This window comes from Lates calcarifer, unplaced genomic scaffold (genome assembly GCF_001640805.2).
Source record: "Lates calcarifer isolate ASB-BC8 unplaced genomic scaffold, TLL_Latcal_v3 _unitig_3792_quiver_1724, whole genome shotgun sequence".
Taxonomy (NCBI): domain Eukaryota; kingdom Metazoa; phylum Chordata; class Actinopteri; family Centropomidae; genus Lates; species Lates calcarifer.
This window is the reverse complement of record NW_026116535.1, coordinates 5,394-19,520: the sequence shown is the minus strand read 5'-3', so window position 1 is coordinate 19,520 and position 14,127 is coordinate 5,394. Positions and strand designations below refer to the sequence as shown.

General features: G+C 42.4%; 1 pseudogene; it reads right to left on the bottom strand.

Annotated features, from left to right (window-relative positions):
- Window positions 1-248: 248 nt before the first annotated feature.
- Window positions 249-13,799, bottom strand: LOC108894704 (large neutral amino acids transporter small subunit 3-like; annotated as a pseudogene).
- Window positions 13,800-14,127: the final 328 nt, after the last annotated feature.

Below are 14,127 nucleotides of genomic sequence, written 5' to 3'. Positions count from 1 at the left end.
TCAAACAATGTGTATATGGATGAGTAGACTGCTGGTGCTCTTTTGAAGGCACGTACAAAAATAAACCCTACAATTCCCCCAAATCCTCAGCTGTGTCATGTTGTTATCTAAGCCTCCACGGCGGCGCAGCCGTTGCTGTGGGGTTTGTGGCCGTTGGCCTCTGTGTGGTTGAGCGCCTGCATCTCCTGACCGTTGGCCCCTTGTCTCTGGCCTCCTTTTCCCTCAGCAGCTGTCTGCGGTGGTAGAACAGGTAACACGGCAACAGGAAGCCGGCCAATGAGAAGATCAGCAGGCGAGGTTGATCTGAAGGAGAGCAGAGGTGGATGGTTAGGGTCATACAGCTCCTGGTTAGTGTCAGACTTTATTTTCTCAATGAAAACAAGAAGAAATTTGAACAGTGGCTGGATTTGATTGATGCTAACAATTGCTAATTAGCAGTAAACACACAGAGACATGTTCCTGATGACCATGATGGATATTAGAATTCTTCAGGTCAAGCTGAGTTTCTGTATCAAATGTTATGTAAAGTCATCCAATAGTTGTTGAAATATTTCTCTAAATGTCTAAACACGTTTTCATTGCAATCCATGAAATAGTTGTTGAGCTTTTTCAGCCTGGATCAGAGTGATGGACTGACCAACCTACACACCGACACTTGCCAAGATCTCTGGAGCCTAGCTGCCAACATGGCTAAAACAAATATCTACTTAAGGGACTAAACAAATCTATTTTAGGCTCAATAAATGTACTTGCATGTTTGCTTTTACTTCCATGAGTGTGCATTAGCGAGTTACCTCTCTCCCTCATTTTGCCCCTCACAACACAGCTGCTCTGTGTGCTCTCAGTTTTTCCCTGACAGTGTGACGGAGCAGCCAAACAGAGAACCAGAGTAGACAACTGTGACAAGGCTGTTTGGTCTTCAGTTACATCACCAGTAGGATTATCAGTCATTAGGGAAATATGAAATGAGGCAAATGAGTGAAACTTAGCAGGAGATTATTATTGTGGGTTTATGCTTATGGATACTAAATATAGATTTAATGGAACAGATTTTTGTGGCTCTTTGTGTGATAGTGATGTAATCTTTTCTCAAAATGGCCAATTCAGACACAAATCTGTCTTCATACACACAGTCAGCCACAGTGAACGGTGCTGAGTTTGTTCATATCTGTGTGTCTCAGTGTTAAGTGTGCTGAGACAAGAGCGGGTCCTCACCCAGTAGGGGTCTCCCTTCAACGGTCCGACCATGGCGATGAAGAGCGGCTGCTGCAGCAGGGCGACCACGGCGCTGATCATGGACTGGAGGCCTGTCAGGGTGCCGAAGTGGTTGGACGGGTATCTGTGGGAGAGATGGAGAGGTGGTTATGAAATTCCACTGAGCTACAGATCAAAGAGAGAAATAACATTACAGGATGATAGCATTGCTGATGCTTGTATTGTACTGGACTGGTGCTCTATGGTTGAAGACTAGACTCTAGATTCAGAGTCGAGACTGAGGTGTTGCAGTAGTGTGGTTGTTGAACTCACATAAAACATCCCCAGATTCTGTCACCACATCTGGTTGCTTTTATCACACTGTAAAATGCTGGCTTTATGTTCTGTGTTTATATGGTGCTGGTGAAACAACTTTAAATGGCTCAGAAAAAGAGTCTATTGTCTCATTGCCAGGTCTTAAATATTGTGTAGGGTGTTAAATTGGAATGTTAATCATCTTATTAATGAACTGGAAACTAAACACATGCTTTTTGTGATTTACATTGGATTTTTTTTTTTTACTTTACACCCATAAGATATCATATACAGTTTCCTCTTCGATGTGATGATGTTTGATGAGGCTGGTGCACTCACACAGCAGCGTAAAGGCCTCCGCAGGCAGGAGTGGATGAAGCCTCGGACCATGGTGTGGAGGATGAAGGTCAAAATCTAAAGAAGAAAAGAAGAGAAGAAGCCATACAGTCAATGTATCTGAGTGCTGGGACGTTGTTGCTGCTATAATGTGTGTGAGTGTGTGTTACCTGTAGAGGCAGGTTGTCTATGAGGCAGCAGAATCCGAAAGCGAGCAGCAGCATGTTGGTGAAGATGAAGGCTCTCATGGCGTTGGTCACTCTCTGGATTTTGCGGTCTCTCTTGGGCCCACTGGGTCGGTCTGATGGGACACAGACAGACAGAGGTGTTGCTTTAACATCGGATCAGTTTGATTCCATCAGGTGACCTTTGTTTTATGTCAAACCCCTCTCTCTTTCCTTTCATTTCCTGTCTAAACCTGTAACTGTACACCTACTTGTGTTCTGCGTCTGTGGGAGCAACCTTCTCCTCTTCACACTCCTTCATCTTCCAGTCCATGATGTATCCAATCAGAGGACATGTGGACCAGACACAGCAGCTGCAGCCGTGCCGGAAGATGGAGGAGTAGAAACTCACTGTAGGAGAGCATATTAAATCAAAATAAGGCCAAATAAAAGATGTAAATATATGCCAGACAAGCTACATAATGTAAAGAAATTTAAAGCCACATTATTACACCACTCACCTTTTCCTTTGCTTCAATCACCAGCTCCTCAGATGCTGAAATATAAGGAAAGACAGAGTCTGTCAGTGCTCTGTCAGTGTTACAGTACATTTAAAAAACAGTAACTGTTTGCTGGGACTGTGACTGAAGGGTTGGACACTCACGGATGCTCTTCGCCGTGTGTGACCATGAACTCCAGCATCTTGTTCATCGCCCCCATGAAGAAGATGATCCTCAGCTGGGACATTCCCATTGTGATCAAACTCCACAGGAAGATGGGAGAGAACACAGAGCGGCGGAAAGGAACGGTATCTGAGGAGAGAAGGAGGTTACTGTTTTATTTAATGTGCAAGTTACAGTTACATAAAAAAAAAAAACTAGTTACAAAAACAAAACAATATGAGGAGAGAGAATAGCTCTTTGGTTGAAATGGTCACACCCTGTTGACATATATGACCTGTGATGAGTTACAAATCCAAAAAGAATGGCGTTGGTGTGTGTTTGTTGACTTACTGGGTGCAGCTTCAGGACCATTGGGAAGCTTCTCTGTGGAGCGTCGCACGTCTCCATTTTTCCTGGCTCAGTCTCTCCCCTACAATCTTCTGGTCTGATGACGGCAGCTCTTTGAGAGTGAGGATCTTACTGTTGTGCACACACAGACACACATTGAGGTTGGAGTGAGGTCTCCTGACAAACATTCCTGTGCCTTGCTATCACTGAGATGAGGTGAGGGAACGGACATGGCGGCTGCGCTCACCTGTAGTCCACCTCATCAGGTGTAGGGAAGCCTTCTCTGGGCCAGTTTGAAGAAGCAGTTGAAAAAGACAGACGCAGCCAGACCCCCCACACCCACATGATCACCTGGAAGGACACACCTGCGTCGTAGATCAGCTGGGAAGAAGAAGAAGTAGAAGTTGTTTTTTTAAAGTAAACTGCTTCTGCTTTTAAAGCTGCATATAACTGATGTGTAAAACGCTGTAAAAACAACACTGACATATTATCACCTTGTAAAGTTTTTACAGTGACCGTGTTAGCAAACAGTTCCTTATTTACACATCCAGCTGATACAGAGCAGCATTAGTATAGTAGTCATGTTTCCGTTTGTTTTTGGTCTCCCTGACGGGAAATATCTGGCTCTTAAGCCACTAAGTGCTCCATTATGTTCACCAGCTAGTCAGTGGTTTTGTGCTGGGCAGGTAGAGTACAGTGAACATTAGGGCTTGTTTGCTGAAGATAGCCCGCCCTGCCTGCTGCTGGCTGCTGCTTGAAAAAAGTTTGGTGAATGTGGAGTTTGTGGGGACAGAAAACCAACACGATGAGCTAAACACTACGAGCAACCTCTTTCCTCTTTTTTTGTTACTGGAAAAATATGAATTAGTACAGAGTGACTGGAACCACACTTCATCAGTCCCTGGGTCCCACCTTTCAACCTTTTTTGGATGTTACACATTAAACAACATTAAACTCTCTCTCTCTCTCTCTCTCTATCTCTCTCTCTCTCCCTATATATATATATATATATATATATATATATATACATAACAGATTTCTTTCTTGTGAGGCTCTTTTATGTAAATAGGAATCAAACTGTGCTCTTTGATTTTCACTCATAACATTCTTTAAATTCCAAAGGCACCATAACGTAATAATGTAGTTACATATTTACATGGTTCATGTGAAGTATAACAGTCTGTTAATGTAACCTTGGTGAGTTACCTTGACTCCGGGGAAAGTGACAGCAGACGAGGCGTAGGAGCCGATCATCAGAGACATGACGGTGGAGCTCAGAGCACCAAACATGTTGGGGAGCTGCAAGAACAGCCAGGTGGAGACATAAGAAACAAATTATATAAACAGACACAATACATGACCTCGACGATGTGAAATAAATAAAGCTGATGTGTTATCTACACAGACTGTGTGTTGTGTGTTGTTTTGACCAGTAGAGGGCAGACAGCTGCTTTGTGAGAGCAGCATGAACCAGACAGGGTTCAGGAGACTGTGAGCTGTAGCTGCCTACAGAGTCTGCATCCAGTAACACCTCTTTCTCTCGGCAGAGCAGACTCATTAAAAAAATATTAGTTTCCATGTCATGGGAAACAAGAAACAAAGTCATGGCCCAGTTTTGGTTCCTGACCCCACAGTTCAAACACAGACTAAGCTATACTTAGACACACATTCATGGCCTTTATTTCAACAAGTTCTTTTGAGTTAGGATTAAAAAATACGGAAGCTGATCTATAGCCAGCTCTCAATGAACTTCACTGGGCTCTTTGGACCCAGCTCAGGGGCATGTATGACACACGACAAAGGGGACGAGGTGGCGGGCACCAGGCACTAACACATCATATATTAGGTCGACCTATTTACAGTAGTAAGTAGCTTAGTGAACATAACAATGATCTATTGTGCTGGCAGCACACTCAGTGTCCTTTGATTAGAGTTTTAAATGGGTCAATCACGATTATAATATCACATGTATGGGATTTTAGGTGTGCTGCATGACAAGCTTGCTATTCTCTCTAAATGCTGACCACAGTTTTCAAGATTTCTGCTGCCGTCACCTAATCTCCCTGCTGGGTCAGAGTTCACCGACAAGTGTCAGTGTCCCTTTTTTTCTCCCATAGTTGTGTGCACTTTTTACATCCTTACACTGACCTCGCTGAGGCTGGACCAAACGTCACTTTTAGCAATTAATAAAATAATAATAAGAAAAAAATTCAATCCAATCCACTAATTTTAACATTTTTACGAGTCCAGCGCATCTGGTCTTTTAGCTTTGCTTTGGTCTCCACCAACACCTGAGGGAAATATGTGGCTCTTAAGCTAAATGCTCCACTGTGTTCCCCAGTGAATCGCCAACTCTGTCTGCTATTTGGTGTAAGGCAGGCAGTGTACAGAGGGTTCAACACAGGTTATTTGAGGAACACACCTGCCTGCTGCTGCCAGAAAAGACGCTTTGAGAATGTGAGACTTAACCAAAACAGTTCGTTAAGGGGTCCTGTAAAGCTCTGTACAGCTGATGGGAACTTTAAAGCAGTTTTAAGTCGTGTGATATCTGTTTCTAATTACCACAAGTCTGTGTTTTTATCAGGAATACCTGCCGTTTATAGCTTTTTTAATGTTATATGGATGTGCTTTGAAATGATGCAGTGACATTATTTAAAACAGATCTGTCACATTTTGCAGGGGGACATCCTGGTGGGTCAAAAGCTATGAAACAGCTTCCAAGAAAGGGCATCTAAGAAGTGTATTACCTCATATGAGCAGTCCAGCAAGACAAAGTTTTAAGATGTGGGTGAGAATTTAGTTTTGTGTGTGTGTTTGGGGAGCCTGGCTGCTGTTTGGAGATTGGGCAGTAGTGGCTCTTACCCTTCTGGCAGACTATGGTTTGTGAGTTGCAGAGGGAGGCACAACAATGAAGTTGGCAGGTAAACAGGAAAAAAAAAATGCTTTCCTGAGGATGTTCCAGTGAGAGCCGGAGTGTCTGAGCGAGATGGGAAAAACATCCTAGAAAACACCCGTCCTCATTCAGCGCTTCTGGGAATTGAAATACTTCACGACCCGTCTGTGGCCTGCGTGATCGCAGGCGCTGCGACTCTCTGGCTGCGGAGGTTTTGTGGAATGTAGGCGAGAGGGCCCTCTGAGCACACAGGGGAGTTTGCATCTCTTACTTATGTTAAAGCAAAGATATTACAGCCATGTGAGATGTCAAATAACTGATGTTTGCTTTCAGAAGTATGTTCAGGAGCGGGAACCTGAGCAGTGAGAAAAAGCATGAAATGTGTGGGGTGCATGTGTCTGTACATGTGCCGGGGCAGCAGGCGTGATTGCCACCCCTGTGTTCTGGCAGTGCTCATAAATTGCATATTTCACGCAGGGCCTTTGCCACACATTTCCCGCATGCTAACACTGCCAGGTGGTGGGGTGGAGGGAGGACATGGACAGACGCACGTGACCGTATGGGGGCACATGAGGGTCAACTGGTGTCAGAAAGTCGCACACAGATGGGCGCTTTGGTCGTTTGCTTGTCACGACTAATCAGTTCTGGCTCTACTCCTGCTGTGCTCATTCGCATGGGTGTTGTAAGACTTTGGCATTGTATTTAATTAAGACTTTAATCACTGAGAGAACGGGCCAAATAGTAGCTTAATGAGCACTGAAGTTTTGATGCAGCTCTGGACATGTGGAAGAGAGGTGGAATAAAAGTGGAAGAGGGGGGGAGAAAAGAAGGAGGTATATGAAAAATAAGGAAGGACAGAAATGATGTATTAGAAAGGGAGTGGGAGTAACTTTTTTCTTTTTTTTTTCTTTCGGTTTGACTGATCTCCCCAAGCCACAGCTGCAGCTCCTCTCTATGTGGAGCTCCCAGCAGGAAACACTAAACCACAGCTGATTAGTACCGGCTTCTTCTCTCCACCTGTGCCTCCTTCTCTCACTGAACATGCCCTTATTCCTCACAGCGTTGGCACAGCGCTCTTGTCCAGCTGCAGTGGACTTACATAACAAAAAAAACGTGGTCAAATGTAAAGATGTCGGCCCAACTACCCCGTCTGGAAGCTTTAAACCTCGACATGTGGACTCCTGCTTGTCAGATTTCTCTGTATTTGACCCTCAGCATCTTTCTAAGAGTCATTCCCGATTCCCTGTAGTCGCTTCTAGGCCCCTGCCTGCAGCCAATTCCACTGAAGGGCAATTCCTTGTCTGTTTCAGTAAATAAAAGAAGACCGTCTGCATTCTGTCATTGTCAGTAACACACCAGCTCACAGTCATATTGTACATATCTAACATGCATTTCTAATGGTGGTTAAGTGAGAAGCAGGAAAGCCTAAGCTGTGTGCTTCCAGCAAATATCTGGCGCTAACAAAGGTAAGGTGTGATTCACCTTTGCGTTATGCAACCATGCCCTTGTATGAACTTCAAAACCACCAGGATGTGTTCACACAGGTTAATGAGGCTGGAGATCAGTCTTAAGTAATTAATAGAATAAATGGTCGAGTGCTGAGTTTTGGACGTTTTTCAAAGTTTTGTTTTAAATTACACAAAGGAAGAAAGACGATGCAGCCACAGTGAGCTGCAGGGCAAACCTCAAACCTTCAGCAAGTTAGGTAACATCTCTTACAGTGCTGTTCCCATTACATGGAAAATTAAACAGTGTCTGCATTACAGGCTCTGATCACATGTATGGGAATTTGCCATGATGAAGATTATTTTCCCTATTCTCTGATTTCTCTACCATTTTTAAATGTACATGATCTGTTTCTTTTTAACTTATTTTACTTTCTTTTTTTTTTTTACTTTTACTCATATACCAACAGTACACACATACCCGCTGCAGCACCTGCCCTGTGCTTATCAAATCATTTGTCATCCATGAAAATATTCATTTACATATGGAAACCACTGAAACATTCCTGGTTTTCTGCATTATTGTGCATCTTACGTTCAGTTTATATGTCCATGTGTTCTGTGTCTGTCTGTGGTCTGTTTATGTTTTATTTCTCCCCTAAGTTAAAAAGTTCAGGACATGTTGTGTGTTTTTTGTCATAAGTTGATTAATAAGGGAAGTTTGAACTGTTCAGCTGAACTGATTCACTGTGACTCATTGATTTACATTTTTCATTACTGCTCCCTGAAGTAACACCCATAATCCCTTGACCTCTTGCTGTAATTTATTGGCTCTTCCTGCGGAATTTATATTTCTCTGCCAATTTCATGCTTTTGTTTGCAACATGACTTGACGTTAACGTAGTACTATACACAATAAATGTGCACACAACACAAGTGCGTATGGTGTCAGTAGAGCGAGGAGGTGCTAACTTCCTTGACCAAGGTCATACAGTTTATTTAATCAGCAATGTTAAAACTTTCCTTTAAGTTTTTGTTCCTAAGGTTTTATGCTAAGACCACATCAGATAAAGTTAACATATATTCTCTCATTGTATATTGTGAATTGTCACGTGTAACAGGTCACATGACATACCCTCTGTATCAGGGGGATATGTCCCTCATTATGGACACATGTTCTTTACTTATACAATAACATTTTTTCATAATCCATTTTCAGCTGTTACAATCAAGCACATGGTTTAAATCATGATGTGTGTGTGTGTGTGTGTGTGTGTGTGTGTGTGTGTGGACTCTCTGTGCTCTGCTGTCATTCGCTCTCCAGAACAACAACAACAACAACAACAACAGTGTGGAGGTCAGTCAATGCTGGTACACCCAACCCAATTGGAAATGGAGAGAGAGGCAGGGAAAGAGAGAGACACAGAGGTCATACAGGGACAAAGGGACAAAGAGCTGGACATTTCTTGTGTGTGCGTGTGTGAGTGTGTGTGTGTGTGTGTGTGTGTGTGATATCAATTTTTGTGTGCGATTAATAGAATAGAAAGAGCACAGTGCCTTCCTGAATGAGAGTTATGTGAGTGTTTGTGCCAAAATATGTTTTTACATTGCCAGGATTCTTCAGTTGGGGTCTCTCTCTCTCTCTCTTTTTCTCTCTCTCTCTCTCTTTCTCAAGGGAAGAGACAGAATCGCTGACTCATTTGAACTGAGGCTCCTTGCATGTGTGCATCCATGTGCAAATACTTGTCATGTTTTTCTCTGAGAATCCAAACCAGACAGCCTGAATCATGCTTTGTACTGTGTGAAAGAATTATTACTTTGGCACCAATCAGCATCAATAAAAATGTCCAGTGTGAAAAACTTCTGATTTTCTCAACTACGCATTTCACCCCTTAACAACACCAAAGTTTTGAGTGGCTGAAACCATTCAATCAAGTGGAAAAGGGCTGTAATTAATCTTGCAATCTTTTTTTCAGATTAATGACATAATTGATTAATTATTTGTTCTGTAAAATGTCCATCACAGTTCTGTAAATTCTCAAATCTGAGAACCTAAAATCCATCAAATATTTGCCTTATTTATATTTTTTAAAATGACTTAAAGATTAGCCAGTTATCAAAGTAGCTGCCAACTTATTTTCTCTTGATTGACTTATTGATTAATCAATTGTTGCAACTCTAAAATGGAAATACTCCAGATAGCTTGTGCATCATTTTATTAAACTTCACCCATGTGCATTTGGCATTTTTGGAAATTTAACCAGAATTTCAAATAAATTTCAGTGTGTTTGAACAAAGTCTTTTTTTTTTCATCCTGAGCCCTTCTTTATACATACGCATATATTTTTAAAAATGTTTTGTGGGAACAATTGACTCTAGTCATTTAGAGACACAGACAGAGACATGTGTCTTCTGCTCTACAGATCCAGACTACAGTGAGCACACCACTCAGCTTGGACCTTCATTATCTAAACATCTGTTTCATGTTCGTCTCCCTGTGTGTACATAAGCATGGACGCACATTTGTACATCTACATGTGTGCACAGTCATGCAGAGTTGAAAAGGTTCCACATTGATTTTCTGTCGACTGCTGGGAAGAACAGAGGAGCAAGAGAGAGCAGGGAGGAGGGGAAAAAAGGAAGTGAGGAAGGAAATGAGAGAGGAAGAGAGGAGACAGGAGAAAGTGTGGCCTTGAGTGTTTTCAGTAGAGGTGAGTGGGCCGAGCTTTGGGGAGGGTGTGTGGTCAACAGCGGGTTGTCATTGGTAGAAAGGCAAATGGGCAACTTTCCATTCGGGAGAAGTCATGTGCAACTCTGACGGAAACACTGGTAACAAACACACAAACTCACGCACACACCAAACGGGGACACAGCGCAAGCTAAATACTTGCCGGGACACAGGAGGCAGCAGCACCAATAAAACAAACTCGATAATGTTGGTACCAGCTGACACATTACACGCAAATGCTCATGCCTGATGTGAAGGTAAACAAACAGAGCTCCCTGTCACAACACAAACTGTTTCCTCAGCTGAGACAAACAGAGGACCCGACCACACTGTGACTCTCAGCTACCAAAACTGCTCTGATCGGTTGTTCCAGGAACCACACTTTAGGACCTTCTCAGAATATCAGTTATGTAACCGCAGTAGAGACTTTTTTTTCTTGCAGTTTCAGCGGTATTATATGGGACAGACTGCTCAGTGCTGTCAAAGAGAGAAGGAAATGTTTTGTGCGAAATTGTGACAAATACTCTTGTAATTCATCTTCTTCAACTTGATGACAAATATTTCCTTTTGGCTCAGAATCTGACATGTATCACTTACAATATTTAGTGATGTTTGTGTTTTGATTACTTTACCTTAGTGCCAATTGTACCTTGAATGACTGGCCCTGTTCACGTTAAAGACTAGGTCTTGTCCTGGGTCCTGATCAGAAGCGAAGCTGCTGTGGAGTTCAATGGCCATCTAATCCAATTTATTTGTATTCAGGACAACACTGCTCCCAAACATAGCCCAGAGGTGAGCTGGTATTTTTCTTTTCTTCCTTGTTTGCATTTCACTCTTTGTTCCCTGGGTTAGGTAAGGTCTTTCGCACAGAAGCTGATAGCAAACATGACAGCCATCAAAATACAGGCACTACTGTGCAGAGAAGAGAGAAGTGGCACAGAGACAACTGATTGTCTCCTTAAAGGATTTATGACAAACAGTTAACTTGCAAAACCAAAAGAAAATAAAAGCTGGATTTGTTCGGACTAAGAACCAACTGTAATAATTAAAGAGGGAGAAGAGGAAACATGTTGCGTGGGTTGTGTCTCACCGTGAGGGAGGTGAACGTCAGGCAGATGCCTCCAAAGCCATTCAGAGACAGAGCCAGGAAGATGAGCGCTGACAGAAACTGCAGAGCAACAGAGAAACACAGAAGAAGAGTTAATGGTGTAGATGACTTTCGCTTAAACTCGAAGATTAAACAAGAAGTTGGTTGTGATTAAAGTGACATTGGAGAGACTTCATTGTGACTCCATAAGCGCTTTATTTTTCACTCACCCTGTATTTTTACTTCTACTACTTATTTTTCTTCTTTTTGGTCATATTTCCGAGGCTACATTTGTAAGTCCATTTTTTTCAAACTGCTATTAGCAATTAGAACAAAATAACTAACACATTGACAAAAGAAACAAAACAGGGAGAGGAGTTTTGGGCACTATCAGATGATACGACAGACGCTTTGTTTGAAGCATACTGAGGCTCTTGTAAAGTGGAAGAAACAGGTGGCACAAGAGCTCAATAGAAAATCTACAGGAAATAAAATATTGCATTTATAGGCCCCGTGGAGGCACAGATTATTTAAGATTTGAGTTGCTCTATTCCCCCTTTGAAAGTACAAGTACGTGGTTGCCATGGCTGGTGCCATTCAGTGGTTAACATGGACAACTGTGGAAGAAGGAATGTGAAGAATGTGGAGGAAGTCATTAGTGGAGTGTTGGGAGTCTGCCCCTTTTACACTTTTACACACCTGTCTAATCGCACCTGGTGTGACAGTTTAGTGTCTGTGTCAAAAAGTTTAATGCTGGGAAACACAGACCATGCTGTCCTGTCGGAGTAAAAGGAGCATTTAACAGCACTTTTAAGACAGTATATATAATTTGATATAGTTATATCATATAAAATATTACTATTAGACTATTATAATAGTCTTAGGTATGAACATTGTGTAAATAAATCATGATCTCAGGTGATGTACCTGTCAGTCAGCATTTAAACAGAACAGTGGAAAATATGTGATACTATGTTCAGATACATGTTTTTGCCACAGAGATAAGCAGTTGCAGATTTCTTACATCACATTTTGCAGTTGATCAAGCGATATCTACCCCATGTGTGTGTTAGTGTTTGTATTCACCTCCAGGGTTGTAGGCGGACACAGCCATCATAATACAGGACAGGCCGAAACACGAGCTGTTACGAGAGAAGAAGAAAAGTCTTAAATACTGTAGAAACTCCCACTGTGTGTGAGTGTGTGTATGCTGACATACGTTTATGTTCATACGTAGATAACATGAAAACTACAGTTCACAAAACTGCAGTTATGTGGTTGGTTTTCTGCCAAAGACTGAAACTGTCATGTGCAACATAAACCTCTCAGTCTCCATTCACTACATACTTTCATCTCTTTATCAAAGCATCTGGCCTGGCTTTCATGACACATTTTCCCACACCCAAATAAAAGATTACTTACTATATACACACTGTGTACACATACTCTCTATCACCCCACCTAGATTGATTGATCTCCTCCCACTCTGGGAATGTGATCTGTCAGCTTTTCTTACTACAGCCTCTGTAGTAGTTAAGGAATTTACAACTATGTTATGCAGCTTTTCACTTTCATTCTCATCAATAAATGAACTGTGTAGAATTCAAGTCTCCATAAGAGACAATAAACACACTTTCATAAAACAAATCTGTATCTCAGAGAAGAGGTTTCTGTGAATTATACTGAACATTCAAAAAACACTTTAACATGCAAACATTAAAAGACTCGTCTGTGGATTCCTGGAGAGTGCTCTAATGCTTACCTGCCCACCAGGCGAATTGGGCGCGGCCCAAACTTGTCCATCAGGATACCGAGCGGCAGCGTGGTGGCGCTGAGCAAGAAGGAGCCGATGGTGAAGCCCAGATTCAGCATCTCCTCCTGGTCCACGCAGCTGAGCCACTCATCCGCTTCACTGTTAGAGGAGTTCCCCGAAGACGAGTCGTTCACTGTAGAAACAAGTGTGGGGGATCCATAAGAGTGGTGCGAATGTGTAAAGAGTCCAATCAAAAAGATGCACTGAGTCAGTGCTTCTCTACTTAGGTGTCAGGACCTCGACCACGGGTTGGAAGCAGAATCTGAGAGGTGTGGAGATGATTAAGAGAAGAGGCGACAGAAGAAAACATGTTTCTGCTGCACAAAATGTTTCTCTTACAGACTTTCCTCTGTAAAAGGAAAATATTGGATGAGTTTCCCTCTCCGACTTCAGAGTCAAATGCCAGTAAAGATTGGGAACCACTGTCTTGACTTTTTACATTGGCTTTACTTCCTCATTATCTGAGGTCTAACCATGTGTGGACATGACAGTAGATAAAAATTGTGTGTATAAGTTGTAATTCTCATAAAAACTGGGGAAGATCATGATATATCAAGGTTATAAGACAAAATATGTTTATTAGAGTGTTTAAAGACCCACTGTGTCTCCAGGACCTCTAACAGAAGATTAAAGTTCAGTGCTGTTGATTTTACCGGAGCACAGGTGGGAGTAGAAACCTTCCCTCTTCAGCATGATGAGCAGGGAGCCCCATCCCAGCAGGACGGCCGAACACAGCAGGTTCTCAATCACCGCCGTCACCGCCATCCACCAGCGCCTCCTGTAGGCCTGGAGGAGAGAGGGCGACATCGCTGCTGCTCTGTGATGGAGGAGAGAGGAGGAGAGTGGCAGAAAGAGAGAGAGAAAGAGTTGAATGGGAGAACAAAAATAATGTCATGGTCAGAATGAAGTTTAAAATAAACTGGATCAACATCTTTTAAATAAACAGTGGATTAGTCAAATCACAAATATATTTACTGACAAATCCTAATCCCGTGTGTGATCCATTTAGCGCTTTGTGGGTAATGAATTCAAATTCTCCTTCTTTCATCCACTGCATTAAAAAAAACCCTGATATTTCATTATGTTTGCTTCACTGGGGAGACCTGATGAAGTCCCTCTCAGTTTGCCTAATGACTGCCAAT